This window comes from Grammomys surdaster, unplaced genomic scaffold (genome assembly GCF_004785775.1).
Source record: "Grammomys surdaster isolate TR1022 unplaced genomic scaffold, NIH_TR_1.0 237, whole genome shotgun sequence".
NCBI classification, from domain to species: domain Eukaryota; kingdom Metazoa; phylum Chordata; class Mammalia; order Rodentia; family Muridae; genus Grammomys; species Grammomys surdaster.
In genome coordinates this window covers 3,598,239-3,623,999 of record NW_021604682.1, presented here as the reverse complement: position 1 = coordinate 3,623,999, position 25,761 = coordinate 3,598,239, and the positions used below count along the sequence as shown (strand labels likewise).

The 25,761-nt window shown below is 36.9% G+C and overlaps 1 protein-coding gene across 1 annotated transcript in view; it reads left to right on the top strand.

Annotated features, from left to right (window-relative positions):
* The first annotated feature begins 223 nt into the window (after positions 1–223).
* The window catches only part of Pcdh15 (protocadherin related 15), a 537,968-nt gene continuing 512,430 nt past the window's right edge, over positions 224–25,761 (top strand). The window contains exon 1 of the mRNA XM_028773900.1: positions 224–284. The gene's annotated coding sequence lies outside the window, so the exon portion shown is untranslated. The remainder of the gene's footprint in view (positions 285–25,761) is intronic.

Here is a 25,761-nt window from a genome sequence, read left to right as displayed (position 1 = left end):
TGTAGAATCATAGAATCTGTGTGGGCCTTAGAAAATGTTTCCTTTTCATAGCAAAACACTTGAAATGTTGTATATTAATTTGATTATAAGTTTTAACATCAATCTTTGTATGTATATGTACACGTATATGCAATGTATATGTATATATATTAGTGGATTTAATTTTGTGTAATTTCTCTGCAATTGTTAATTATAACCTTGGATTATCTTTTCTCTAGATTGCAAACTAGCTAGGGGAGGACCTCCAGCTACCATCGTGGCCATTGATGAAGAGAGTCGGAATGGTGAGTGTGTTCTGTATTTCCTGGTACTTTCTATAACAAGAATTTGTTTTTATTTTAGTATTTGCTTTGGTATGATCAGATACTCTACCTAAAAGCTTTTTCAAAATCTATCAATGATTCATCTTTAATTTTCTGTCCAAGGCTTTATAATATATCACACCTAGAAATTCTTCATTTGGATTACGTCACAAAAGACTCTTTTAGTAAATGGAAATCTTTAGTTCTGTCTGAGTAGTGAATAATCTAATTTATCCCAACCACGAATCATATATGTGTCAGAATGTTTCTGTGAATCGATAGAGTTTACAGTCACACATGGAATCATCTAAGTGAAATGCAATGTGTTCATCCAAGGAAGGGACCATACTGTGAGCCTGGTCTGGAATCTGGTAAGGTTAAGGCTTAAAATAGGTGAGTCGCGGTGGTTGAACATGACTAACAGAAGGTCTGTGTGGCACTGAAAGAGAGCACACTGCAAAAGCTGACAGCAGGGAAGAAGCCTGAACATTCACGCCATTCTCCCTGTCTGTGGTAATTAAAAGTATTACCCTGTCATACTTAATTGTGTGTGTGTGTGTGTGTGTGTGTGTTCTCAAAATAAAAATAATGAGATTTTGTTCTCGAACTTTTTCTTCACATGCTTGAACTTTAAAACAGTCATAAAAGCCCCTCCTCGACTGGGACACATGAAGATGGTGAAGTTTGGGGCTGTCCTGTGCAAGAGTACTCTGCGTGTTTTCATCACTGTATGTCTACATGACTTTCTTGGGTTGTTGTTAGTAGGCTTCCAGTAATAAAGGAGTTTTCTTCTGTAATTACACTTTAAGGAAAGGTGTTGCAGGAATTTTCTTGCCACATTTTTTTTGCAATAGAGCTCAGTGATTGGACAGTAGAAGAGGTAGGGAGAGAGAAGACAACATGGAGGAAGACATATGGGTCGCTAGCAGTCTCGGGTAACAATTCATATCAAAAGGTTAGATGTTGTGTAACAATTCTAATTGTGTGGGCATCTTCTGTATTAATCATTTCCAAATGTATAAATCTATTGGATAATCTTTAAACTTTAAGAGTCTCATTTCTAGCCAGGCGGTAGTGGCGCATGCCTTTAATCCCAGCACTTGGGAGGCAGAGGCAGGCAGATTTCTGAGTTCGAGAGTTCGAGGAGGCTAGCCTGGTCTACAGAGTAAGTTCCAGGACAGCCAGGGCTACACAGAGAAACCCTGTCTTGGAAAAAAAAAAAAAAGAGTCTCATTTCTACTGGGATACCTCAAGCATGGCGGATATTATCTGGGGCATAGCAGAAAACCGTGAGGGTAGCCAGATTGGCCCAAGGGCCATGCTTTGAGGCATGGTCTACATGGAGCCTTTCAGATGAACCAGCCATGACGTCTTGGGTGTAGTGCTCCTGGAGCCTCTGGCTACCAGTAGAGCACAATCATCGTGGTAGCTCGGATACTAGCTGAGCCTTGAGCTACTTTTTAAAAGTTACCCATTTCAGAAAGGGATTGTGTCAAGTTGCTTATTGAAGAATTATTTTTTTTACTATAATTCTACTTAGACTTCCTTTGAGAACAATAACAAGAATTATAGTGATATAACATTGTAACACTAACCTGCAGTTAATCATGGGATTATTTTGACAGTAACTCCTTTTACTCACTTCGAAATGACTGCCAAGTTCCATTTTCATCCATGGTCTTTGTATGTAGCCCAAGTGTCTGCACTGTTGCTAGCCTCCATTAAAAAATGTTCAGAACAAACAGTATTTTTAAAATAGTTGGTAATTGTGAAAATGTATTTTGGTTATTTAGAAATTAATTTCATCTATAATGAAAATATATGGAGTGAATAATTATGACCAGATTGAACAAATTGGAACTAAATTATAATTATAGACAAAGGAAGAAAATACATTAAAGTGCTACAATGGGAAAAGACTTTTTCACAGGTAGATTTATGCTTTACTTATGATTAACTATTTCTATTAAGAACAGACTTGCATTTCTTTAAGTGCAGTTTGACTTTTTTTTTTTTAAGCAGAAGCATAAAGCCCATGGGCATGGAAGAATGTCTGTGTGTGCCCTTTCCTTATTTTTAGCCAATTGTTTTGTTCTTAAAACTGAGCTGAAATAAAATAGTTGCTTTTACTAAAGGAAGTTGCGCCTAGCATGTGACTTTGCAGGGCTTGGAGATCAGACCACATACCTTTAGAGCCAGCCTAGCCCTGCCTTTCTAGAGGCTGCAGGAAGAGACTGCCAAGGCTGCTGTGGCATATGAGGAAGTGTAGTTCTGCTATTTGGTGCAGCACGAGGATGTTGTGCTTCTATTTTGACATATTTTTACAAAAACTGCCAACTCCTCAGAAGGCTGCCAAAGCTGTTGGAGCATCAATACAGAGTATAAATATCAACCTAGGGTAAATGTTTCGCCTCTTTTTCCTTTTACGTGAAATTTCTAAAACGATGACGATCTAACAAATCTCTACCACATACTATCATAGGCGTAATAGACCTCACTGTGAGAATCTCAGGAAGCAGCTCAGGACAGTGGCGTTATAATCTAGGAAACCTAGAAAAGTTCCCACTCAACACAGGTATTTTCAGTCCCGATATTAAACCATGTGCTAATTTTCCCTTTTCTGCCTAGTCTCAGTGGTGAGAATAAAGTAACAAAATCCTGCTTTTCAAGGATCCAGGAGATGGGAAGATGTTTGCAAATATTTCAGAGAGACCTTAATAAATAATGAGGTTCTCACCTGAGCCCAGCCTGAGCTGTGGCCCTTCTAACGAATTAAAGCTAGACCAGCATAATGAAATAGTGATAGATATAATTTGTTGTGTCTGTATTTCTCTTCCCATCCCCCTCTCCCCTCCCCTCCATTATCATATTTCTGTAATAATGCATTTACTTTAAATAAAGTATCTGTGTTAGTTACATGTCTTCCACATTTCAATAAGAGAGACTACTTGGATAATAAGCTATTGTAAAGCATACCGTGCTCTGATGGGAATAAAACAGAGTATGTATTTACTACACGTGCCTTTGGATTGTCCTGTTCCGTTCTGGTTAAGCCTGTATTCTGCTAACTTGGCGGGTGCATTGGGCATATTGCTCTGCAAAATTATTGTTGGCTGGATAAAGTCAATTATCTCTTTCTTTGATTATATTGACACAAGATTCCAGAATAATTCTTGGCCAAAGACTAGTTGCCACTGAAATTGGAAAAAGTAACAGACAATTTAAAATACTTAAAAACTAGAATTTTCTACAACAGATTATTCATTTAGACATGAAGCAATTGTAATGATAGAAGGAACCAAACTTTTGGCCAATAAGGGGTGGTGGCACACCCTTCCAGTGCCACCATGATTGAGCCAGAGGCAGATGAATCTTTGTAAGTTCAAGATTAACCTCAGCTACACAGCAGATTTCAGACCAGCCTGAACTTTGTCTGAAAAAAATCTTATTTTGGTTAATTAACAATGATCATACCATCACACGATGTTTTAAAATCCATCCAATAGGATAATGTTGTTAAGAGATAATAGAGTCTTTTTTGTCGCTGTCAAACAACTGCTCTTTGGTGTAACATGCTAATTCCAATTTACATATTCAGAAAGATATTTTATCTTGTTCCCTAATGTTGTAGTGCCCTAACTTATGTCTGACTGCAGAGAAAAAAAAAATGAGTCTTTGTATGATGTCAGTGGTCTAGCTATAGCTTGTAAATGCTACGAAACATTAAAATCATGATTTTAGCCTCCTCCATCACCGTTTCTCTGTTTCTTATCCAACATATCATCAAGTCTCTCTGAATTATTTTGTTTACTGTGAACATAGTTCACGTTGATGGGGGAATCATTTTCCTGTGATTTACAAAGGTATTATTGTGTCAGACTCCCCTATATATTTTACTCCTCTCATGATTGCTACTGTAAGATAACCATTGTTATAGGAAACCATTTGGCTGTGTCCAATCACCAGGAGCCTGCATATAGGGCAATGCATTCTGCTTGTTTCATTTGTACCAGAGGATGGTTTCCCAAAAGGTCAGCAGTGACATCTGTCTGTGTAACTGCACTGAGAAGAGAAAAGGAAAGCTTCTGAGCCTTAAAAAATAAGTTCTTACTTATTTCGTCAAATGGTCTCTACTTTTATTTGAATTTGATGAAGGCCTGTATTTTCTCACAATAATCGTTTTGTCGTTTTGGGCTATATGTTTGAATAAGCAACAAGATTTTAGGAAATAATAGGATGACCTCAGAACTAGGGAGAGAAGATGTACACAAGGCAGCCAAAATGTAAAAATGAGCCCTGAGCTGAAACATTTTGTTATATAGAGAAACAACTGCAGAGACATTGGTGACTGTTCAATTAGATTTAAATTTGGTGACTCTAGAATTACTATGATTATCAACGATGATAAGAAATTAATTGTGGAAAGTTATCCGTTGTATTTAAGGAAAGAAGCACCAGGTTTTGTTAATGCACTTGCCTCTTCATTCTAACGTTTATGCTAACTATGTGCATTATAGAAATAAGCCTGAATTATATTAAATTGAATCACGTAGCATATGAAATAAGCCTGAATTATATTAAATTGAATCACATAGCATATATACACCATTACTCCTGAGTGAAACTATTACCGTGAGTGGCTTTCTATAAATGTAGTATTTAAGTCTTGACCATCAAGGCATTGGCTAGAGACTGTAATACTTGCATTTGCATAAACAGCAGGAACATAAAACCAGTGGTGACAAGAATGGCCCCGGTACTACCCTACAAAATAAGAGAGAGGGTGCTGTTCATTTGTAAACTGTAGGAAAGTGTATTTCGTTCTACCAATGGCCATCACTAGGATACTCAGTCAGTGTTGGCTTCTTTAGTGCTTTGCAGTTTCCACTGAGTGGGTTGTGATGGAAATTATATAGGAATGGTGGGTGGAGGATGAGTCACTGCCCAGTTGCTGGTTTTAAAGTCCAGCATATGCTCTTTCCAAGAACCATCCTAAGCACGGTTCCCCAGGGTAACTGTCCTTACATGCATTTCTTGCCTATTCAGGCTATACTTTCCGTTCCCACCTCATGTCCTTTCTCTTCCAAATTACCTTCCAGATAATAAGCATCTCCAGCCATTCTTGCTCCTTGTTCTCAGATGCCGGATGCGTGATTTGTGTTACTCTGAAAATCGAGCTGTGAATTTTCCTATGAGGACACGGAGAATATGAAATGAGTTAAAAACCTTCACCTTTCAATAGAGTGTAGAAAGCAACACTGTGCTTGACAAAAACAATAATTCCACAACAATTTGAGATGCTTTCGTTTCAAAGTGCCTCCTGCAGTAATTTTAAAAACAAATGTGTATTTGTCAAATAATTCTACAGAGAATGGCTGCAGTATTTCAACCACAGGTAGCTTTCTAATGTGGATCAAGCAACTAAAGTAGTGACTATATTCAATCTATGGGCACTTTAAAAAAAAAACACTAAATCTAGTGGGTTTTTTTTTCCTTTTACATTATTTCAGGAAGTGCAATTCAAACAAACAGTGCACACCACTCTTTTTGGCAAATAAAGGAATCACCTAATAGCAGTGTTTTCAGTAATAAGAAAAATGGTTTTGGATATTTGTATCCAATACATTGCTGAAGTACTCTCAGCTTTACAAATGGCCTTATTAAATAGAACATGGAGCCATACCAAAAATATGATATCCAACAGACTTCCCTTTTTATTTATTTTATTTTTGAGGTTATAACATAATTACATCATCTATCCCTTTCCTTCCTCCCTCCAAAATTTCTTATATACTCTCCTCTCTCTCTCCCTCTCTCTCTCTCTCCCTCTCTCTCTCTCTCTCTCTCTCTCTCTCCTTCCCTCTCTCTCTCTCTCTCTCTCTCTCTCTCTCTCTCTCTCTCTAATTCATGGCATCCCTTTTCCATTAATTGTTGTTATATGGATATATGGAGATATTCATAAATGTAACCAGCTCAGTCTGCATAATGTTACTTGTATGTATGATTTCTGGGCTGACCATTTGGTATTGGATAGCCAATTGGTGTGGCAACACATTCTCTCTTATATCATTCAGAATTAGTTGCCACTGGCGATCAGAGAAAAGATGTATTTATATATTTATTTATTTAGGAGATGGAGATGTTGGGTGCCTTGCTCATTTTGGTTGGTTGGTTTTAGTTAATCTGTTATTGCTTTCTGAATCTGTATTTTTCTGTATTTTGTGGTAAATTTGCTTCTCAGTCTCCAGTAGAGAGGGGATTATTACTGAACTACTTCTTCATTACTTAAGACGTTTTCCTAGCCAGTCTCTTACTTTTCCTGGTTTTTTTTTCCTCCTCTCTGATTTGCTTCTGAAAAAAAAAAAACGTATAAAAATACACAACCATGATTTTACCTATAAATATTTATATAGTCAAGTGGGCTGCCAATCAAAATCAAATTATCCATACATCAATGTTTCTATCTCCAACTACCCATTAAGATGGCTACAATAAAACACATAGGAAGGTGACTGCTTGCTTGCATTCTCTTTTTCTTCTTATAAGCAACCTGAGTAAACACACACTACATGTCTCTCATTATTTGAGGTGTACATTTATTTCTGTAGATCACTTCAAACTGCAATTCTAAATATTTCCAGGCATTGTTCTGTGACACACAGAATTGTATTCTGTTTATACACACGCTGGTAGAGGTAGATAACCAGAAGAAAACAGAAAGACCAGCAAGAAGGCAAAGAATGGCGGAGAAACAGAGGAGGCAGGTGCTGAATAGATCCCTGGATGGTTCAGACTAATGATGTGAGGTGGGCATTTAGAAACTCATCACTACACTCAGGATAAACCAATTCAACCTTCACAGTAGAATGTGAGTGCTAATTTCAAGAAGTAAAATGTTGATGGAGGCGACAGCAGATGACTGACAGCTAATGCGTTTGTGTGCATATAGAACAGGGATTGGGACCGATTGTATACATGTTTGTTAGTTAGTCACAAAGATCTTTGATTGTTGCTATCAATTTCCCAACAAATCTATCAACGTTAAACTCATCGAACAGCCTTTAGTACAGAGAGCCTTTCTCCTTCCCATCTGTCAGCAATCTTGTTCTCTACAGTTTAGAGTTCAAACGCATAGCCATGTGGCATCACATATTTGTATCTCAGAGCTAGTTTTTCAAAATACCTGCTCCACTCATAGCAAAACAAACATAGGGACTACACTAAGGTGAAGAGTTTGGCCCAGTGATGTCACCACCTCAGGTAGGACATAATTAAGGGTCTAGGTAATCATGGATATTGTGAATCAAAATTAACACAGAGTGACGGGAAGTTGGGCATGGTGGTGGTATCAAAATTAACCACCAATTGATTATATTACATGGTCTCCAAAATGTTGCTAATGCAGAGGTAAAACGTAACTCAAGTGGAGCCACATCTTAGATAAATACTTGTCTTCACTCTGTTTGGCAAAAACAATCATCTCTTCGGATGCATGTCTTAACGGATATGTTCAAAACCTGTGCTCACTTGGTGATTTGGCTTAAGACTATGGAGCTGCCAAGGCTTGAACATGAGTAAAGAAGGACCACAAGTCAGTGACCTAAAGAGTTCATTTATGTCCTTAACAGTGTGTTTAGGCATCTGAAGACACCAACAGCAGTCAGACTTAAGGTTCAGAGTAACCTCTCAGTAGTGGGTAATTGAAATGGCCTCCGAAAAGTCGCAATGACCATCTCAAGGGTAGCTGATTATTTCTATAGAGCGAATGAACATAATTTCATGTTTATTTTTATATTTTATCTGTCATAATTAATGTATGCCTCTATTAGGCTTTCTTTCCTGTAATGATGAATGAGTATAAAAAAATTTTTTTGGTATCAGTCAAACATCATTTTTGATGGTTTGAATCATATTGCCTTCTAAATAATGTGTCAAAATGGGTAGGTTCATGTAAACCGATACCATTTATTTTTATCTACTATGAGTCCCCAGACCAAAAGTGTTATTTGCATCATTTACAACTGTTTCAAGATGTTGAAAAAACTCAGAATATTTCTCTTAGCTTCCATTTTTTTAACTAGCCATCGATATTTTTTAATTTCCTTTTGTGCGGTCAAAATCGATTAAAATTTATGGTTACATTTAGAGGAGACCAAAATATCAACAATTTAACATTATAAATAATGAAATTTTAAGCTGCTGACCCTATGTATTTCCCTGATTAAGAATCGCCATATCATGTAAAAAAATCTATATTTTATTTTATTGCAACTAAATGGGTGTTACAATTTGAGCATTTTTTATGATGCTTTTTTTTTCAAACAGTCTGAAAAGATCCTTGGAGCTCTGGTTTTCAAATACATGCTATCTAGTTAGCTGTTGCCCAGATGCTCCGTATTCTAAATAATAATGTAGATTTATCATATCTTCTTTTGTTTTAAATATTGATGTCTGAAAATAGTAGCTAAAATCAAGATTACAGGAAAGAGTGCCTTTTTAAAATTCTATGGCACCATTTCTGCATGACTGCAACCAGTGTTTCCGTATGTGAGAAAAATGTCTTATTACATGAACAAATCATGTCAATATATTTACATTAACAAAGAGGTGTGAACACGTAGAACACAACAGATAAGCCATAGTCTAAGGAAAGTCAGACTGAGAACATTTAGCTATTTTTTTTCTATAAGCTGAGAGTACATTTGACCTTTAAAAATGAGAATATCTGAGTCCTTTCCTGTATTAAATTACAACTGCAAGAGACCATGGTGGGTCTGTGACAGTTTATTGCTACAATCCCAGAATGTGTCTGACACAGCATAGGCATTCAACACCTACATTCCCATTCAGACACCCGTTAACATGACCTCAAAACCTACAAACACTCTTCAGCTACTGCCAAAGTGAACAGCACTTGCCTATTTACTCAATATTAGCCAGGCCCATGCCATTTTGTAAAATTAGTCCACTAATATCTATTTCTACATTCTTGTTCTTCCCACTCTCATAGCCCATTTGGTATATGATTCCTACCCTCCCACATGCCCGATATAAAGACAATTGACTGCAAGCATATGCCATAGAATGCCTATCAGTCACATGATATAGATCTCCCCTTCTCCTAAAATATATAAGAAGAGACCTTCACTCTGATGTATGGTCCTGGTCTATCCACAGAGCCCTCACTATGCTGTCTATCTGTCTTTCTGCCTATAGTTCTATAACGAACTTGAACCCAGTAAAACATACTGAAATCTCTCCAAATCAAACTACAAGCTCACGACTGTCATTTCATATGCAGCTTCTTCATTATGACAAGGAGAGGAAGCCAATCAGCTCAGTGTGGCATGTGGGTAATACGGTAAGGATAAAAGACTCACAGTCTACTCCAGGTGTGACAGCCACTGCATCTTCTAAAAAGCAAAAGTATTTCTCTGGAGTGTTACAGGAAATAAAGCTTTCTTCTCAAATCCTAGGGAACATATTGCTTTCATGGGGTGCTCGCATGCTAACTGGAGGGAAGAGCGATGCTTCTTTTCAGGGTATCTACCATCTTACCAGCTGGCTTTCTACCAAGTAGGGAACATCCTCACTTATAGACAGAGGTAGAACAGAAATGTAGCAAGAACAGAGAGCATGGTTCATCATGGAATTTCATATGAGCTCAATTCCATACATATCACTTCTTCAACAGCTTCTAAGTGCATCCAACAGTATAGCTTGCAAATGTTAACAAGTTAGGTTGTGTGTCTGAACCATTAATAGACCAATTGTCAGTTGTCAACAGCTGGTGATGCTGTTTGGGTGATTATAGAAAACGTTGAGATGGAGGACCTAGTTGGTAGACATGAGTATCTAGTTGGTAGCCTTACTTATTATACCTTGGCCCTGTTTCTGGCATGAGTGTGCCAAGATTGGAGGAACTGGGACCGCTTGCTCTTGCCACAGTGAGAGTCAGCATACCTTCTCATCCATGGTAGACTAAGTCAGAGACTCAGTGGAGCACCAGAGTAAGCTATGCATGAAGCTGGGAAGGTAAACCACAAATTGCAATGGAGACTCTAAATTATGAGAAATGCAAGGAATAAGGAAGAAGGGAAGCTTCAGGTACCATATGGAACTGGCCTCGGGGGGAAATCATAAGTCCTACAAAAGATAGAGGCCTAAGAGTAGAGCCACACAGGTACATTATAGTTAGGATGTTGTGTCTATACTGCTGAGTTTTATTTAACATACACATATATATATGATATATATGATACATATATGTCATATATATGATACATATATATGATATATGTATACACATTCACATATATCAGTCATATATCATATATGTGTGTGGGTGTATACATATGTGTGTGTGTGTGTGTGTGTGTGTGGTATGCTTCTCATTGTCCTTGCTCCATCCTTGAGAATTAGGATATTTTTCACACCACTGTATATTTAAATATGTATTTTTTATTCTGTAGGGGCTCTCAACTAGAGGTTGCTTTGAGTTTTAGAAGAGACTTTGACCTTTGAACAATGTTGAGACTACTGAGATGACAGAGAATCTTAAGGATTGACTGAATGCATTTGCGTTATAACATGGTCACAAGCCCAGGGATACCTGGGTCTGAGATGTCCCACATAGGTTGATGTGTTCAAACACTTGTTTCTCATCTGGTAGAGCTATCTGAGAAATCTATAGAATATTGAAAATATAGTGTCTGCCTGGGAAAGTGCAGTGGGGTGGGCCTTGAGAATCATAGTCTCAGTTTGTTTCTAGCCAAAACTCTCTGTGTTCTCCATGCCTTCCCCACCATAAAAGACTAAAACTCTGGGCCAAAAGAATCCTTTTCCCTATCTTAGCCTTTTATCACAAAATTATAATGGTAAACTCGTGACTGCAAGTAAAATATATATTTTCAATGGCAGCCAAATCATAAGCCAGAAGCTCTTTCACAAATGAAAATGACAGACACTGGCTACCAATACCTAAACATTAGCTGTCTAGGCCTGCCAAAATAATACCTATGCATGTTAACACTGTGGAATGTGCTGGTTCACAGATCGATGTCTCCAAGGAAAGAGAAATCTTTTAAGAAATCATGCCATAATATACATATGAAACAAAAGTTGTATGAGCGCAGCCAGAAAACTGACCAGAAAGAAAAGAATTTGCCTTTATATAGTAGGGCTTTGTACTGGCTGGTTTTGTGTCAACTTGACACAAGTTGAAGTTCTCACAGAGAACAGAGCTTCAGTTGAAAAATGGCTCCATGAGATCCAGCTGTAAGGCATTTTCTCAATTAGTGATCAAGGGTGGAGGACTCATTGTGGTTGGTGCCATCCCTGGGCTAGTAGTCCTGGATTCTATAAGAAAGCAAGCTGAGTAAGCCAGGGGAAGCAAGCCAGTAACATCCCTCCATGGCCTCTGCATCAGCTCCTGCTTCCTGGCCTGCTTGAGTCCAGCCCTGACTTCCTGTGGTGATGAACAGCAGTGTAGAAAGTGTAAGCTAAATAAAACTTTTCCTCCCCAACTTGCTTCTTGGTCATGATGTTTTGTGCAGGAATAGAAACCCTGACTGAGACAGGCTTGAACCCCCAGATAACCAAGTCACTAGTGGTATAAGTTAGGAAATGAATTGACAGACTCTGCTTCCTAATTATTTTAACTATAAAATGAAAAATGCAACGCATGTCTTGGGGAATTGCTGTGAGTTCCAGAGGAAAGAAAACCACCCCCTGTGTTCTTGGTCCCCACTTTGTGCTTTATTGTGATAAAATACTGATTTTGCATTTCCTTCTGCCCTACCAAGACTGCTACTTATCTAGGGAAGAACCCTGTCTAAAAATTCTAAACTCTGCACACTCTTAATTTTCATGTGTTGGGACAGAGAGAAGGAAAGACCAAAGAGGCTCTAGATGACAGTGTACTCAAAAGGGATTAATGTCCTGTTTAAAAAATAGAGCCCAGGGGGTAAGTTTTAAACATTGGTGATTCTGTCTTGCTTACTGCTTTGAAGGCTAATCTTCTCTGACCTCATCTGTACTATGGGATGATAATCAGCTTTATGTTTTCATAAGATGCACAATTTGGGTAAAATGCATGTAAATTCCTTACATATCTTTTTTTTTTTTTTCAAGACAGGGTTTCTCTGTGTAGCCCTGGCTGTCCCAGAACTCACTTTGTAGACCAGGCTGGCCTCGAACTCAGAAATCTGCCTGCCCGGCTTGCATATCTTATTACATAAAACCAAACAAATATTAGCAGAGGTTTTCCAAATTCCTTGTCCCATATCTTATCACCTGAAGAAAGACTGCTTTCAGAATGAATGCATTTTCTGGAAACTAAAGATTATAGTATATGATTCTACCAAAAACAAAACAATGTAAACTGGGAAATTGTATGTTTATAATCTGCCAGCATTAACTGTATGTATACATTCACATGCATTTTCATACTGTCTACATAAATGAAAGTGTCTTATCGTGCTAATTAAAAGAGAACTCTGTAAACTAAAAATTAAAGAAAGTGTATGAGAGTAGCAGTCTAATTGAGGTCATTAAAATGCTTTGCTAACACAAAACACAGAACAAACTCACCATTAATATATGGTGAATTAAAGGGAACAATCTGGCCACTTTCTTTATATATGTGCAAAAAAGCAACAACTTATTAACCTTGTTATTATTAAAGGAATCCTAAAGTCATGATCTAGAATTCTGTCCTTATTAAGAAAAGGTCTACAACTCTCCAGGAAAACAAAACAAAACAAAACAAACATTGCTTGTTCTGTTTGATCAAACTGAATAAGTGTTTTTGACTTTAACATTCTATCTCCCTGGGTTTATTTCTATATATCTATTTGTTTCCAAACATCCAAGCACCTATGTAAAGCCATTAGAATAAAGCAGAAACTGTACTCCTCCATGTCATTTTCTCCCTCTGCTCTCTGGCCGTCCTGCTGCAGCATGTTGCTGACCTAGCAACCGGCTGTGCATCCTGCCTGCACTTAACTCACAGCAGCGATGGTTTTCTAGTTCCCACTCTACAAGCAGAGAACAGCAACTTTGAAGATCAGTGGACAGGAAAATAAGAGATATCTGAGGAATATCTCCACTTTCTTAGACTATTATACCCAAAGGTGCTAGCCTTCAGCTTTTAAAATTTAGAGATCAGTGGTCATACGTGACGGAATTCAAGTTTCTTCTTGAGAATTAGTCAGTAACTGAGTGTAAGTCAGGCATCCATTATACCTAGAAGTACATTGTTGCAAAACTTAGTATCCCAAACATTAATGGTTTTTCTCATAAATTTGTAGATGCTCAATTATACCAAAAATTGAAATATACAATTGCACCATATTTTCTTCCTAATTTAGATTTTATTAAATGTATTATATATGAATTACTCATCAGTATCGTGACTTCATAGAAACTAGAAAAATGGTTCGCAAGTGGATGCATGAAATATTTTAATGTGGTTTACTTAGAATGAGGGAAATCCATGGTATTAAAATCTCAGTATTCTCCTAGGATGATAAGTACCCTACATATAAATTTTTATGGAAAGTTCTCGTGTCAAGAAGTAAGTATTTAATGAGTAGGAAGAGGTTGATTTTCAGCCCAAACATACTGATGGTGTGAAAGATTAAGCAAGATGTGACAGTCAAAGGACAATAATAGGGACCCAGGGAAGATTAGTGACAGAAAAATTGCTGCCAAGTGCCAATACAGAGTTTATTTTGGAGTTTTAGTGTTTATTGCTAATAAACTAGGATTGTCTTAGATAACCATCCAAGACTGTTGACCTAGCATCCTTCTAAGATAACTGAGAATTATGTTGCCTTGAGGTTATATGAACTCAAGTTTCTGTGTTCAAATCCCTACTGACTCAAAAGATGACACAGGGCCAACCTGGCCTAGATAGGATCTGCTAAAGCCAGCCAACCAGCCAACCAACCAACCAACCAAACAAACAAAAAACAAAAAACAAAAAAAAACAAATAAAAGCACAAGACAAATTAAATAATTTGGAGTTTGCTCTTTGATATATATAATGGAAAAAAAAAAACCGTAGAGTCAAATGTACTTTGAAAGATCCCTGCATGACCTCTCTGCCCTATCACTAAGTTCTAGAATTATAATCATGTGCCACTTTAAATTCTGTGTTATTAAAGTAGATAAAGAGAAACACAGGGATTTAAAAAAAATGTTCCCTCAAATATGCTGTGTAATGTCTTTGTCTCGTCTCTCTTCTTTTGCTCTGAAGACTCCTTCAACATTCCTTGTGGTAACTACCAAATGCTAACAGTTTGGGGTTCCCAGTTTAGCTCTAGACCTGCCTGATAAATCTAGACCTCTCTGATAAAGAAGGAATTGTAGAAGCCATGAAGGCTGTGGTAATCAGCAAATGGTTGAGATAAGTCAGTATAAAAAAGAGGAAAGGTTCACTTGGGGTCACTGCTTCAGAAGTGTTTGTCCATGTTCTTCTTCACTACTTGGGTTCCTGTGTTGAGGGAGTAGACCATGGCCAGGATACGTAGTGGAAACAAAGTTTCATGTCATGGTGGACAGAAAGCAAAGAGAAAGAAGGAGCTGAGGTTATAATATCCCCTTTAGAGACATGACCCCCAAATACTAACTTTTTTCTACCCAGTTCTACGTCATAAAAGTTTCACTACTATCCAACACCAGTATAGGCTGTTGGATAAGCTTTCAACACATAGGCCTTCAGAGAACACTTACCCTAGTTAGAAGAAACATTTTTTTTATGAAGTACTCATGGCTTTGATCTTCCTATCGATTTAGCACCTGTAGGCTCACGTGTCTTGTTCCAGCTAATTCATCCTATGCAAGAGCACCAAAAAATGGCCTTATGATATCTAAAGAAGTATGCGACTCCTACACACTGATTAATTGTGCCAGTCTCTCACCACATTCAAACCACTGTGGCTCTACCTGAATAAGAAGGGTGAAGAACCTGCATTCCATGCAAATATCATGATGGAAAAGAAAAGTAAACCTCGAGGTAACAAACTTAAGATGGTGTGGTACATCCCAACAAATACATAGGCCGAGTTTTACTAACTACTTAAGTAGTGTTTCTTTTTGTACTTCTGTCAAAAAGAAATCTTTAAACACTATTTTAATAAAGAAAATCTATTGTTAGCCACAACAACATCAAGATGACTTGAATATACAAAACAATTCCCTTTCTATTATAAGTAAAAATATGTAAAATATCTGAATTAAATTTATATGACAAATTAAGATAAAAGTTACAGGCGATGATAAAACCACCAACTGGTAAGACGTTGGTTAACTGTTAGTAGGTTTTTATATTACGCATTGCATTATATTACATATTGCAGAGGGGTTACATTCAGAAACAAAGAAAGCATTGTATCAATAAATTCTATTATTTTCTCATCCATGTTCCAGGCTTCATTACTCAACCGCTGATGTACCAACACACAAAAGTTACCTTTGGAGAAAGTGAATTGCTGTCTCAGTAAAGAATGGAGTTTAACACCAAGGAAGGGCAGAGAGAGCTTTCTAAGAGTGGCCCATCTGTTCTTTCACCATAATATCACTGTTTGAAAATGGTTGCGGGGGTGGGGGGGAATTAGAAATCAGACATGTTTTAAGGATGTTATTTCAATGCTACGATTAAGCACTGTGTCATCTATATTCATTTAAATTCTCCCATCAACGTTCTTATTGAAAAAGACACTAATCACGACATTTAATATTCAATAAGCCAGTCAATTCTTTGTTTGTAGAAGTGGTGATGGAACCCAGGGGCTCACAGACACTCAAGGCACGTTCTACCACCAGGCTTCTAAAAATCAACCCATCTGAAGTCATTTCCCTGGATGATTAATTTTATTGATGAGGACATTCTAGAATTTCCATTATCAAGCAATCGAGAGTAAAAGAGAGATGAGATCAGTTGTATTTCCAGCCTTCCAAGATCTCCACCTCTCTCATCTATTCAGCTGATGGCTTGACAAATCTGTGTAGAAAACCCGAGAGAAAAGATGAAAAGCAATCTACAATGTGTTTCTTACTCTGCTTCGAAGACAAGACCTTCTGAGATTTGCTTTTTGTTCTCAGCTTGATGTGACAATGTGTTTGGCTAATTACTAAAATGAACACCAACCTTCCAAGACATTACATTTATTGGTACTTGATTGTGAAAATACATTAAAGATATGGTACCACCACAGCTAGAGAGCTAATGTATTCGGTTGTCATACAAGGAGAGTACTTACTTAGTACACTGCCCCTTGCCTATGATTCATTTAGAAATTTTACTTTTACAAATGTGTATTACGAAAACTGAGATCTGAAATCTCACCTCTTTATGTCTAGCAGCTGAGTGTGTGTTGACTTGAATGTTTTAGCACACCTCTCTTCTGTGCCCTCTTATCTCTTGCTTTTGTGTGCAGAGACAAATGTCTGTTCAAGACATGGCTTGTCTTCCTAGTATTTGAGGGGTGTTTGCTCTTTAAAAGTTCCCTTGTGCATTTAAGATACACACCTTGACTGTTGCTCCAACTTCCACAACAGAAGTATAAATATATTTATTAAACTGTAAAACAAAATATTAGAAAATTCCAAGGGGTATATATTACTTTAAAATTGATCATTAGGGCAAATACAATGTAAACTTCAGTTATCATCTAGTTCTATAATTAACTTTTTTCCACATAGGTAAATTAGATTTTTAGTCAGTTAAAAAGAGTTTTTTAAATGAATTTTAAATTATTTATTTCAAAGATAAATTATGATTAAACAAAATGGGACAATCTTAAAGGTATACACTCCTCGACATAAAAGCAAGATTCTAACTCTTCCAATTGCCTTGACATTTTCGAAGACCATTGCCCCACTCCATCTCCTCTTCCTCCTCCTGTGCATTCATGTTCAGTCAGCTTCTCCCTTTTCCTTTCTTCTCCTTTCTGAAAATGGATTTTGAAGTGGTAAAATGCAATCAGTTTGAGAACATTATCAGATCTACTGGTGAGAAAAAGAAAATAGAACTATGCTTTTTTTCCAATTTCAAGAAGTTGTCTCTTTCCTTACATAGCAGAGAAATGTATGGAATATTTCTTTCACAACTTCTTATGAACCCATTGTTTATTTAGCATTCACTCTATCCATGTGATTCAGGGACAACGTCTATGTCACAGGTCAATTTACTTTAAACAGCATACAGAGGCTATTGAGGAAAAAAATAAGGAATTTGAAAACCATGTGTTTACACCTGGGATTTTACTAGTGCCTGCTGTATAAAGAAATTCCTTTTATTTTCTGTTTTAGCAGATGTAGGTATTATTTTATCAGTGATTTTTTAAATTTAAAATATGCAAAGTATGTGTTGTTTATGACATACCAATTATTACGGTCTCAACATTCAGTTTCAAACTTGTCCAACTAGCTGTCTTATTCTTTCTCTCATGACCTGAAAGATGTCTGATGAACAGTCTCATGGAGATGAACAGTCTCATGGAGATGTACAGCCTTCAGTTTTATTGCCTGTATCACTGCAGCATCTATCCAAAAGAAAGAATGACAGCTATAAGCCACCTTCCTTTTATCTGTGTGTGCATCGTTCTAAATGTTTATACTTTGCTGAATATGCAGTATTGTCACTAAGGAAACGTGCTCTGGACCCAGAAATCCAAAAATGTAACATACTCAGTATGGCTAAGAGCAACCCATCTGAAATCTCGTAAAAAATGTGGGTACCAGTATGCTACTATATAAAGTTTTGACTTTAGTGAATCTATATAATACCTTATTTCCTAATTTTACACTATTACCAACTTGTGTGTTCAGAAAACCTAGAAAAGTGAAATGGCAAGGAACTGCTCGTGTGAAATCATCGGTAATGCTGCTCAGTGTTTCAATCTGATTACAATTGCTTTCTTTGGGAAATATTTGTCAAATGCTTTTCTTCAAGTAATGCATTTCAGCAGATTTAGAGAGGGGTGGAAAAACTCACTGACAGATTCCACTGCATGTCAGAGTCTTTTTTTTAATCTATCATTTTACATATTTAATATAAAATTGAAGACACAGCATCCGCTGATGCTAATTTAGAAAGATACACTAAAGAGAAAACGTTGTTATTGACCGTCAAGCTTCTCTTCTCTAAGCTCCTCAGTGTTCTTCTGAAATTAGATAATACAGGAGCTGAGACATGATCTTGGAACCCCATGACTTCAAACTTAATCTCAAGGATTAGACTACTAATCCTTACCACATCCCAGTTATTAAACTAAGCGTGGCTCAGATTCAGCCATTTTTATTTCCCTCGTCTGATACTAGAGGTGAGGAAGGAAAAAAGAGTAGAGATAATGCCCAGACTCACATCCCTCACACAGAGCCAGAAAAATAAAACCCAGCCAAGTTCTCTTTGCACTTCTTTCCAATTCTTGAGTTCTTTTCAGGAGCCAAAGGAAAACTGTAGTCTAACATAGAGCGCTGGGCTGTTGTTTTTTAATGTCTATTGTTACTTTGTTCTGAAATCCTGGAAGTGTCTAACTTATGAAAAGCTTATTTTCTAGTATTTTTCTTTGGACTTTTATTAAATATGAAAAAAATAAATAAACGCGGATTTTACTTGTTGAAGGCAAGGTTTTATGGCTTAAGGTTTTTTTTGATAGAAAAGCAAACAAATCTTATAGAAAAACAGTCAGATCTTCTGTTAAGAAAATGTCTTAATTACTTTTCTGTTACTGTGCTAAATCACCATGATCAAGTCAATGAATAGAAGAAAGAATTCATTGGCTTATGTTTCAGAGAATCCATGAATCCATGAATCCATGACCATCATAGCAGAAAACCTGGTAGAAGGCAAACAGGCATAATATGAGAGCAGTTACTGAGTGTTCATATCTCATCCACAAACACAAGCACAGGAGAGAGAGAAAGCTAACTGGGCCTGTCTTGGATTGTTGCAACCTTAAATACAAAGAAATACTTCTTTCCTTTAAGAAAGAAGTATTTCCTTTAAGAATATTTTATTCCAAATAGTGCTGAAGCCGTATAAGAAATATAGAGGTGTTCAAACAAACATATAGCATTACTTTTTCATTACTATTCTTACCAGGTCAAAAGTACAGATTTGTGTGATTTTTTCTCTGCAACTGAATCGTTGTGGTCAAAAAATACCCTACAAATTATATTCTATATTTAAGATTAGTCTTGTAAGTAACACTGAAGTATGACTCAAGATTGATCCATTTGATGAAACAGTAGCTTGAAAACAACAATGGTAAAGATTGGCTTGACCTCTATTTCACCAAGAGAAAAAATGGTACGTTAAATAAATATGAGAAACAGAACCATTCTAAGGTATGTTCTCTCAAAAATGAAAGAATTTAACAGAATAGCAAATCATCAATATGAACAGGCCGTTGTCCCGACTGACTGTTTGGTCTGACTATGTGGAGTTAAAATTAACATTTATCTTCTATTAAAGCCAGCTGCATAGAACAAGGTTATATCATCATTTTCATAAGAAAATTTCTAGCTCTGCATTATTATTGTTTGGCAGAATAGATCCCACACTCACCAGCGCTAATTAGTTATACTATACGCAATGGCCTGCCTTGCAATCATATCCACACAATCCATACTAAGTGCACTCAGCAGGTTGTGTTTACATATTTATGCAACAATAATAATTGAAAATAGGCCATCAATATAAGAGAAAATGATAAGAAGAGATAGAAACCGAAGATGTTGAAGGGGGACAAAGATGAAAAGTGATATAATTATATTTAATTTAATTTTTAAATACTATAAAACAAAGTTATATTATATTGACTCTTCAAAGAATTAATAAAAGACACTATTACAAAAGAATTCTTTATATTTTTTACTCTATAGTTTGTGGGATTTTTTTCTCATTTGATTGTAGTTTAAAAGTATTTCATACAATGTGCTTTGATCATATTTATCTCCCCAACTCCTTCCTGGTCTACTCCCCCTGTCCTTCCCATCCTATGTCCTCTTTCCTTTTTTAATAAAGCAAATTGTGTCCAATTTGTGCTACGCATATATACTTGAATGTGTAGCCTTCTATTGAGTGTGGTCAATCTATTAGGGGCTATACTGTTAAAGAATACTGACTCTTCCTTTCCCAACAGCTTCTCATCGAGAGATTGGACTTCATGTCCACTTTCCTTTCCATATTAGATTATTTCTGTCTTTAGCTTGTGTAAATTCTGTGCATGTTGTTATAATACCTGTGAGTTTATCAATGTAACTGCCGTTTTGTGTCTTGAAAACACTATTCCTGGCTTTTATATATAATCTTTCCAACTCTTTTTTTTTTTTTCTACAATGTTCACTAAGAATTGGGAGTAGGGGAATGAAGTAGATGTCTCACTCAGAGGTGAGCATCCTTCAGGTCTAGGATTGGCTCTTGGACCAATAAGGTACTAGCCATGGATTCCAGTTTGTGGCATGTAGTTGTTAACAACATGGTATTTGTGCCACTATTGTACCAATGGGTGTGTCTTGTTAGTTCAGTCATTATTGTAGTTCATAGGGTTCACAGTTGGCTAACAGAATTACTTTTCTCCTACTGCATCATGCATAGCACCTTCTAGCCCTCAAAACGGTAGCCAGTAGGGATGAAGCTTCCATGTCAATAATAGTTTGATTTCTCCGTGTTCTGTGACTCTCCTGTGTGGTATCCTCAACAATAAGGTCTGTCTGCTATGTTCTGGATAGGAAGCAAGAGAAGTCACTGTCAATTACCTGTTTGATTTGTAGGTCTGTGGATATTACAAGTCAATGTCAAAACCTTTAAAAGAGATCATCCAGTGCTGAGACTGAGTTTTTTATTTGTAAGCACATAATGACTAGTGGGGACATTATGCTGCCCCCTCATTATAGGATAGCTCTTCTTATTTGTGTATCTGGACATATTTTAAGAAGCTTTTTATAGCAGTATACTTGCGTATGACTTTTTTTTTAAGGTTTTTGATGCTCGCCATCCCTCCCTGAATTTTTACCTCTACCCTTCCTACAGATATGCCACCCCAATTTAACCCATTTTGTTCCAGAATTTCAACTCTCTTGAAACCCGTACTATGATGCCCCCTTACTAATTTCCTGATCTTTATGAGTATTCCAAAATAAAACACATTATTTATTTACTTATTTATTTATTTTTATTTTATTTATTTATTTATTTATTTATTTATTTTTAGGTTTTTCGAGACAGGGTTTCTCTGTGTAGCCCTGGCTGTCCTGGAACTCACTCTGTAGACCAGGCTGACCCCAAACTCAGAAAATCCACCTGCCTCTGCCTCTGCCTCTGCCTCCCAAGTGCTAGGATTAAAGGCGTTTGCCACCACTGCCCGGCAAAACACATAATTTAAAGATTTAAAACCAACATCCAAAACTGAAGTGACTGTTGTTCTAACTCTGTTACCTCACTCACCATAAGTATTTCCAGTTCTATCCATTTACCTGCCCATGCATTAATTTTTTATTTAATGGCAGAATTCCATTGTGGAAATATACCACATTTTCACCTTACGTTCATTAGTTGAAGAATATCTAGTCTATTTCCATTCCCTGGCTATTATGACTAGGGTATGTACCCAAGTGTGTGGTACAGCTGGGAAATGTTACAAACCTACTTCTAGCGTTTCATGGAATGTCTACACTGATTTTCATAGTTTTTACACTAGCTCGCATTGTCACTAATAGTCAGTAAGTATTCCTCCTTTCCAGCATAAGTGATAGCATTTGTTGTCATTTGTTTTAGGGTTTGGTTTTTTTTTTTTTTTTTTTGAAATCTTAGCCATTATGACTGGGATAAAATGAATCACAAACTAGTGTTAATTTTTATTTCCCTGATGCCTAAGGATATTGACCATTTTAAAAATATTTCCCATATATTTGTGTTTCACGTTTTCTGAACTCTGACTAGTTCCATGCCCCATTTTTTTTTTAAATTGGGGAGTTTACTCCATGTATAGTTAAGGTTTTTGTTAAATCTTAAAATATTTTGAATACTAACTTCTGTCAGATTGATAGCTGATAAATATTTTTTCCCATTCTGTAGGCTACATCTTGTGAAAAACAAGGTTAATGTAGGGGTGTGGGCTTATAGATGAGTCCTCAATTCTCTCATTTTTTAGCGTTAAATTATTTTTTATTCAATATTTTCTTTATTTACATTTCAGATGCCATTCCCCTTCCCATTCCCCCCCCCCCCACCCATTAATCCCCTATCCTATCCCTCCTCCTCCTTTTTTTGCTTTTATACTGTTTAAATTACATGCAAGTATTAAGGTCAGTTCTAGGTTGAGGAATTAGCAATACAATAGATGCAAATAGTCCAGGAACAAGGAAGACAATAAATGGAGATAATCAAAGAACATGTACAACAATAAACAGAGTCCCGTGATCATTCCTGTGATCACTATTTCTAAGGGATTATCAAGATGAACAAAATATCTGAGCCAACTTCCCCATCCTAGCCCAAAGTCATTTTCATGCCTGAAGCCTACTTCTTTGTTCTAGCTTAAGATTTAGATTTCTCCCTATAATTACTTCCTTGGTCTAGCCTAAGATTTAGATTCTTGCCTGAAATTTCTTCTTTGTTCTAGCCTAAGATTCAGATTTCTGCCTGAAATTACTTCTTAATCAAACACTCAAACATTTTATGAGCAAACAATGATTATTTTAAAAAATAAGACAAGGGTTTGTAGAGGTAGATCAATGGGTATAAGTGGTTGTGTGCACATGTGAAGACGTGACTTCAAATCTAAGGAAACATTGTAAAGTTGGCTGGAGTAACGGGAATCTTTAATCCAGTGCTTCTTCAGCAAGAGGCAAGATTAAGCGGAGATACTATCTGGAAGCTCATAGGCCAGTTCACCTTGGGTATAAAATAAACTCAAATATGATACAAGATAATGATAATGGCCTAAGGTTGTTCTCTGCTCACCCCTGTGATTCTCTTGCACACACAAGTATTTACACACAGAGAGAAATGTGACAAAGATACTGCACACATGAAGTCAACGTGAAAATTGTCTTTAGATGCTTTCTTATCAAGTCTAGAAAAAGACAGATGCAGCTGACCTAAAATCCAAACTATAAACACACTCTGATCATTTTTTTTTTTTTGGAAGAGGATGCAATTAAACATAGTCTTGACATTCTCCAGTGATTTGAGCAGAAGATAATGTGTTTTGTAGAAGCCAAAGTATTCACAGTTAAGGAAAGGGAGAAAATGGACATTTGGTGGTCAAAGGTATCTTCTAATGTAAGAGTTGAGTATGTCTAACGTTCACATTAGTGTAATCTAGTGAACAACTCATTGTAAATGGAATGAATCAAAAATTTAATACTCTTTAATTTCTGAAAAGCTAAAAACAGCAACTGTTGATCGATGTCAAGTATCTAGTATGTTTATCTTAAATATTCTTCTATATATTATTATGTATTTCCACATCACAGGATGGAGATATTAAAGGAACCATTTTGACCCTTCATCTATGTGCCTATTATTTTCCTTCCTGAAGTTGCGAAAAAACCCACCAATCATTGACTGGGGTTATTGGGTGAACCTCTGTGGGAGTCACTGACCACATGTTTTCTAGGATGTCATTATGAGTCACCTGGGAAGAGTAGGGTCAGCAAATACACTCACACTTCAGACCACTGACTGGATTTTACCATGGCATGACAGAATGCTTTATGTTTTCCCATACAACTGTGAACATAGAATTCTAATGCCATCTTTACCATTGTCTCTAAAGTCCCAAGAGCTGAAAAGCATTTCAAGCTCTTGTTAGCCAAGGTATGCCTTGAGATCATTTTTTTAAATCATATTTGTGCACAAAAAGGCCATCCTGTTTCAGAACTGCAGTCACTCATGAGTGTATGCCCTACAGAGAGGATTAACTGAATTTCCTTTTTTAAAAAAATCCTCTATAAGACTCAACAATAAGTTGACTCCTGGACGTTTTCCAGTCTCTCTTCTCATGAATATGTTATTGTCTATGTACAGCAATGGGCTTGCTGTTATCTAGCTTCATAGATGTGGACTCGAGTGATAACTATATTTCATTTTTTTATGAAGCAGAAGCAAGATTCCTCCTAGAAAAAGTACAAAATGTGGCAGGTGACATGTGACTTGATTTCTTTTCATAATTTTGGTATGCTTAATCCTGTTTCCTCAATATGCAACTTTGCCTTCACTGTAATATTCAGTTTACAGAAGAAAACCCGGTTCACTTGTTCCACTGAAGAGCAGATTCCCTCAGGGTGCACCTCAGAAACCCTTTCTCCAAAACCATGCTCAGTTAATAGATTCTTTTTTGATTTTGTAGGTCACAGAGAAAATGGAACTTTCTGACATACAGCGACTTCGAGAACGTTATTACTCAGACACTATAGGACTTTATGAGAATTCTTGGCAGCTATTGCTTCTTCTTTATTCCAAAGCCATATAGAGAAAATCTCTGAGAAGGAGGCAAAGAAGAGGGGCTGTTTCCTATTGTGGTGTTTTACAGTCCCAACCTGGCCTCAGCCTTTGTGATTAATTGTGGACTAGGGGTCTCTTCATGGAGCATCTTCTGTGTGGTCTTGATTTTGGTGTCTTGGGTATTGACACTTGAGCTTCCACATATGCTTTACACAAGTGTCTGTGCTCTCATGAAGCACTCCAGTAAGGACCACATTAAACTGTGGCTGTTCGTGAGCTGTTTGAAAAGACTTCCTGGGCATGCTCCTTAGAGAAGCCATCACCACTGTTAAATAACTTATCTGGGAGATTTGAGACCATTAATGTATCTAAATTAGCACTTATTCTTTTGGTTTTGATCTTCTTTTTTCTAAACCTCTACATCACCATATGACTTTAGTTGAGTCTAATCCATATTTTAAATTTTGAAATTCATTGCAAGATTAAAAGTATCTCCCTCTTTTCTGAGAAATGGTGGTGAGTTTTATTACACTCACCAGGTGTCAAACTCTTAATTTAGCATGTGTTTGGTTTATGGCTCCCTGCATCCCTGCTGCTATGTGTACATATCCCTGTTGAGAGGCTCCATCAGGAGCCTCTCTACCCAGACTCCTGAAAGCACTCTTAAAGGTTGAATTCCATTAAAGGACAAAGGTGATCCTTAAGCATTTGAGTGGATGCCTTGGGAGTGTGAGAAGGGAAAAGCAATCTCCTTGCTTCATGCTCAGAAGAGACTGGTACTTCTGTTCATCTGATATCGAGCAAGCAATTTCCAAAGATCCCACTTGCGAAATTCACCACATAGGATAGAGCCAGGTATATTTCACATGTGTTAAAAAAAGAAAGAAAAGAAGGAAGGAGGGAGGGAGAGAGAGAAATGAGATGAAGGGAGGGAAGAGAAAGGGACAAGAAGGGAAAGGAAAGGAAAGGAAAGGAAAGGAAAGGAAAGGAAAGGAAAGG